Raw genomic sequence first — 6,834 nt, forward strand, 5'->3', positions numbered from 1 at the left:
GGGGTCTCAATCTTGCTCAGGCTGGTCTCGAATTCCTGAGCTCAAGTGATCCTCCCGCCTCGGCCTCCCAGAGTGCTAGGATTACAGGCGTGAGCCACCACGCCCAGCCTAAAAATTTTTTTGAAAAAGTACAAATCACAAATTACTTTGACTCGTCCGCTGCATCTAGCAAAGTCCCTTGCTCATAAAAGCAGTCAAAATATATTTGATATAGACCTTTAAAATAAGTGAATTTTAAAAAAAGAATTTCTAGGGCAGGTTATCTCAGCCTCAGCACCATTAACATTTTGTAGTAAATCGCTTTCTGTTTTGGGGGAGCTATGTTGTGCATTGTAGAATGTTTGACAGCATTTCCTGGCTTCTACCCACTGGATGCCAATAGTGCCCCCCCACCCCCAACCCTCAAGAGTTGTGACAGTCAAAAATATCTCTGTATCTCCAGATATAGCCAAATGTCCCAGGGGGTCGGGGATAAAATTGCTCCCAGTTAAGAAAACCCTGTGCTAGAGGATGTTACAGGCATAGGCACTATCTAAGAAAGTTAGACAACTGAGCAAACAGCAAAATATTAAATTTTTGAAATAGCAAATTTTTGTCAACTCTAAAAAGTTATTTATTTTAAGATTTACCATTATGTGAGATTATACTAAGAATGGAAATAGGTTACAATTAAAGAATGACTCAATGTTTTTAATTGTAACAACTAAAAGATACAGCAAAATTTCAGAGAATTTAAATGTGGAAAAATATGTAATGAGAATCTGTGAAAATTACTTCAATGAAACAACAAAAATATTACCATTCTATCAATTACAATATTAGACTACAATTACAAATATGTTCCCTCTCAATTAAAATATTTTTAAAATTGAAATATACAAAATCAAAGTTAGGACATGGTTTTGCACATTGTAAAAGGTCACACTACAAAATATAAATAAATTCATTTAAAATAATTCAATTTTCAAAAAATAATTTTTTTCCAACAGATGTTAGCTAATGGCTCTGCTTAAGCTGCATGCCTGTCTAAGACACAGTGACATGTTCTGTTTGACATCAGTTAGTACCTGTTAACAGCAATCAGAAGAAAAGGATATTAACACTGCAGTCTGTATTTCAGTTCAGTGTGGAATTCATGCAAATCCCATTTACTTTCCAGCTGGTAGATCTGAGACTGTTGAAGCTGGGTAAGAGGATGAGATGTGGAACTCATACTACATATACCATGGAAATCCTGCCATCTGCAGAAAAGAAACAGGAAAGACGGTGTTAGGATCCTTTCCAAATTACAAATCTGCATTTCCACTATCACCACTTAAGTCAAACACATCCTAACATATAACTAATCCTAATCTATAACTGCATATTCCTCTCCTAGGACAGGCTGAGTCATGTGGTTAAAGCAACATTTGCATGTCCCCAGCAATGACAGAGGCCTTCTTATCTGACTGCCCTCAGCCCTGGGAGGAGCTAAGGAGGAACACCAAGGTCATGTGAGAGGACAGGACACCCACCATAACAAACACCCTCTTAAATTTTGTTTTCTCCTCCTTTTCTCTTCTGCTGCTTCTATTCCTTCATTTCCCATCTCCCTCCAGTTTTTCCTTTCTCCTGCTCATGAATTAACCCTGCCAGTGAAACTCAAGATTAGGGTAACTTTGATAGGAGAATAATATTTAAAAACAAAACAAGAATACACACGCACACAAACTTTTATTCTAAATGCATTAGAGTTAGGCTTAACTGGGATGAGAGGAAAAGGAAGTGTGGTCCAAGGTGGGTTATGGAGTCCTATGAACACTCTACAATTACATGCAAAACGTTATAGAAAGCCATAATTTTGAAACTAGAGTTTCCAATGTGTGACTCCCAAATAAACTAAGAATAAGGTTCAGAATCAATTTATATTTTCGAGCACTTCCTATGTGCTGTATCAGGCCCTTTTACATTACCTTATTTAATATTAAACAGTTTTACCAGGTGGTAGTATATGGTGCTTAAGCTATTGTCTCTTCCAGTTAAAACATCTACAAACGGGATGAGAGAGGAATTTATACAGTTTATGGTTTTAGGTTAGTGTTCTCCATCTTGTCTGCACATCAGAATCTTCTGAGGAATTGTTTTTCTAAAATCCCAATACTGAGGCCACAACTAGAACAAGTAAATCAGGCCTCAGTAGTTTTTCACGCTCTCCAGGTGACTCCAATATGCGGCTAGGGCTGAGAACCTCTATTCCAAGTACCGTTTCCCTTCAACAGTTCTTCATGACCTACCCCACCAGACCTCAGCTTGTGAAGCTGCCACCTGAACTCAGTTCCTTAATTCAGGTCCATAACCTCCACTACCTTCTGATTCTATCCATTTAGACTTCAAGGGCCACTGCCAAAGTCCCAATTCCACCCAGTATTTCCCAATTAGACAGCATATCTTTCTTTAAAATCCAGGCAAAATAACTTTCCTATGACACTGTCTCATTTCATTTTGCATTACAGTAGTTTATGAACTTGCACTTCCTCTCTTATCAGACTGTATTAGTTCCTCAAGGGGGAGGATCAGGTCTCATCCATCTGTGTATCATTCTCAGCATCTAAAAGCCCTTGCGTTAGACACTGAAAAAAATTTATAACTGAATTGGGGTGAAATAAAGTGTGCTGGAATGGGGCACCAGGAGCAATAGCGTTCAGTGACCCCTACCCACATTCCGCTAGAAGCAGGAGGTTACGTCGGTCGTAACAATAACATTAAGAACAGTAACAATTACTGAGCTCTTACCGTCGTTGGACATGGTGCTAAACCCTTTCAGTGCATTAACTGATATTAGATTCCCATAACCACATGAAGCAAATCTTACAACTATCTCTATTACACAAATGAGAAAAATGACAGGTCAGGTCCCTTTCTGGCACAAGGTCACACAGCTTATAACTAAATCTGGATTCGGAATCGCCCTGTTTCTTCATCTGTAACACAGGAACAAGAATAAACCCCAGCGCCACCAGACAGGAGACAATTCAAGTTTAATACTAGTTTTGGCAAACCGGAAACCGCTACAACAGTGAGGGAAGCCCCTCCTCCGCCGTGTTTCCCTTCCGCCTGGGAAAATCCTACTCATTCCTCCAGGCCACACGGTGCGGACTCCTGCCTTGGGGTCAGGGTCTGGGATCACGCCACAGGCGTCTCCACCGCTACACGCGGCTGGCGGAGTCGTCCGTACGACTGACCAACAAGGCGGGGCAAGCCGGAGCCTAGCTGTCCGCCCCAGCACTGGGAACGCAGAAGGCGCCGTGCGCCGGCCTGGGGCGTCCCGAAAGAGCAGGGCCTGGACCTTCCCCCTCCCTCCGGAGCGCGCTGAAGGGAGTCCTGGCTGGGTAGAGCTGGGGGCGCCCCGTCCCGGGTTTGGAGGACTGAGACCCACTGAGCACTCCTGGCCCGGCCGCCCTTCTCTGCCTCGCGCGCCCAGAGCGCGGTCCCCGCCGTACCTTCCGGCCGCCCCGCCGTGCCGAGCCCGAGAGTTCCGCTCTCCGTCCTTGCCCTGGGTCCCCTCACCGCCACTCGTAAACCAGGCCTACAAACGCCTGGCTCTACCTGCACGCCGCCGCCTCTTCCGTTCTCGGGAGCTGTCAGCTGAGCTGGGCGGATCCGGCTGGGGCGGCAGCCAGTGGGGAGGGCTCTGCGCAGCCGCCGTGACCACCCCAGGCTCTCGGGCGCTCTCCGCAGGCCAAAGGCAGCTCTGCGGGCCCTGTGCGCAGGGCGTCCTTTCAGTAGTTCTGATGGGGCCCGGGAATTAGAATTCTTACCATGCCTGCAGGTGATCATGAGGCAGTGGTCTACCGGGGGCAGAAACTCCCATAGCAATTCCAGATCTGCTCCTCTAAGTGGACTAAACAAGCGGTGTCCCCCCATTCCCACTACCTTATCAGAAATGCTGCGCATCTTTCTGGTACCTCCACTATGAAAGCATTCATTCATTGCTCATATTGTAACAGCAATAAGGACCACATTTATTGAGCAGATAGGGTGCTTCAAGTACTGTGCTAAGTGCTTTATGTACATTTTCTCTTTATCGTCACTGTAACCTTTTGATTTAGGTACCATTTGTTATTCTCACTTTACAAGTGAGGAAATTGAGACTTAGGGGAAGTTCAAGAACTTACCAAAGGTCACATGATTAAAACAAGGCTGAGTGGCAATTATATGCCCCCTACCTCACACCATATACAAAAACGGATTAAAAATAGATAAAAGACCTAAATGTAAGAACTAAGATTGTAAAACCCTTAGAAGAAAATGTAGGAGTAAATCTTTGTGAACTTGGATTAGGCAGTAGTTTCTTACATATGATACCAAAAGCACAAGCAACAAAAGCAAAAATAGATAAATTGGATTCATCACAATTAAAAACTTTTGTGCTTCAAAGGACATTATCAAGAAAGTGAAAAGACAACTCACAAAACAGAGGAAAATATTTGCAAATTGTATATATCTGATAAAGGTCTATTATCCAAAATATATCGAGAACTCCTGCAACTCAACAATAAAAAGACAAATAATTTCATTTAAAAATGGGCAAAGGATTTGAATGGGTAATTCGCCAAAGAAGATGTGCAAATGGTCAGAAAGCACATGAAAATGTGCTCAACATCATTAGTTATCAGGGAAAGGCAAATTGAAATCATCGTGAGAAACCACTTTACACCCTCAGGATGGCTATAATAAATAAGACAGATAATAAGTGTTGGTAAGGATGTGGAGAAATCGAAACCTTCATACACTGCTGATGGGTGCAGCTGCTTTGGAAAACAGGTTGGCAGGTCCTCAAAAAGTTAAACATGGTTACAATGAGACTCAGCAATTCTATACCTAGGTATATGTCCAAGAGAATTGAAAATATATTTTCACACAAAAACTTGTACACAAATGTTCATAGTAGCAGTATTGACAACAGCCCCCAAAATGGAAACAACCAAAATGCCAATCAATAAAACAGATAAAATGTGGTATATTTATACAATGGAATATTATTCAACTATAAAAAGGAATGAAGTACTGATATATGCTACGACATGGATGAACCTTGAAAACATTATGCCAGTGAAAGAAGTCAGACACGAAAGGTCACACATAGTATTTTTTCATTTACATGAAATGTCCAGAATAGGCAAATCCATAGAGACAGAAAATAGATTAGTGGTTGCCAGGAGCTGAGGCAGGAGGGAATAGGAAGTGACTACTCATCGGTATGGGGTTTCTTTAGGGGATGAAAATATTGTGGAATTAGGGTGGTGCTAATTGCATAACTTTGTGAATGTACTAGAAACCACTGGATTGTATACTTTTAAAGGTTATTTTTATCATATGTGAATTATATCTCAATCAAAAATTTTTGGCCGGGCGTGGTGGCTCACGCCTGTAATCCTAGCTCTCTGGGAGGCTGAGGCAGGTGGATTATTTGAGCTCAGGAGTTCGAAACCAGCCTGAGCAAGAGTGAGATCCCGTCTCTACTAAAATTAGAAAGAAATTAATTGGACAACTAAAAATATATAGAAAATATTAGCCGGGCATGGTGGTGCATGCCTGTAGTCCCAGCTACTCGGGAGGCTGAGGCAGGAGGATCGCCTGAGCCCAGGAGTTTGAGGTTGCTGTGAGCTAGGATGACACCACAGCACTCTAGCCCGGGCAACACAGTGAGACTCTGTCTCAAAAAAAAAAAAAAAAAAATTTTAGGCACAAAGCACTGTTCTCAGCATTTAAGTGGAATACAGAAATGTTAGTTCCTGTTCCTGGGAACCATCAAACTAATGTGCCCCTAATGATCTAATAAGCTCCTGTGTCCTCCTCATCATATATTTCTTCCACCCCAAAGAGTAACTTTTAGAGCTAGGATTCTAACCCAAACCTACAAGATGCTAAAGCTTTACCCACCACTGCCTCCCAGGCAGGACTGGCTTCACGGGACAGCAACCTGTGCAGCCCCACAGGGCCCTGCACATAGAAGGGCCTCAGGCTTAGAAGGGCCCTGCTCTTGATTTGATGCTGTGCCGTCACCATCTTGAAATTCTTAATACTTTTTAAACAAGAGGCTGCATTTTTTTTCTTTTCTTTTCTTTTTTTAGAGAGCCTTGCTATGTTGCCTAGGCTGGCCCCAAACTCCTGGCCTCAAGCAATCCTCCTGCCTCAGCCTCCCAAGTGGCTGGGATTACAGGTGTGAACCATTGGTGCCCAGCCAAGAGGCTGCATTTTTATTTTGCCCTGGGCTTTGCAAATTATGTAGTTGGTCCTATACTCAGGAGAGAGGAAAAACCAAGTAAGTAAATCGGGCACCCAAGGGCTTACCTGGCTGTCACAGAGAGAAAACTTGAAATACAAATAATCACTCCTAATTTTCTGTACCATAAATCTTGATTGTTGCAGAACAGAAACTTAACTACCCTTGTAATAGTTACCAAAACATATCCCTTAAAAATGCAAAGGAGGGAAGAAGACTCTCCAAAGCTATTTACCAATATCATTATTCATGTTTAGCCAGAGGAACAAAAGACAAAGAGCAAGACGCATGGCAACCCTACCTCAGTGCTCAAAGAGGTGAGACCAGAGACCTTCCAGAGACCTCTTAGATGCAAACAGTGAGAGTGCCCAAGAACCAGCTCGGGAAATTCTCACAAAGTTGGAGCAGAAGGTGAATTGTGACATCATGTTGTGACCTCAAGTCCAAGGTCACAGGATAGACAGAACAGAGACAGAATTTTAAAGCAGTGTTAATTTTGTGAATGTTTAAAGTACACTGAAGGCCAGGCATGGTGGCTCATGCCTTTAATCCTAGCACTCTGGGAGGCC

The sequence above is a fragment of the Propithecus coquereli genome, unplaced genomic scaffold (genome assembly GCF_000956105.1).
Source record: "Propithecus coquereli isolate 6110/MARCELLA unplaced genomic scaffold, Pcoq_1.0 Scaffold236, whole genome shotgun sequence".
Classification (NCBI taxonomy): Eukaryota; Metazoa; Chordata; class Mammalia; order Primates; family Indriidae; genus Propithecus; species Propithecus coquereli.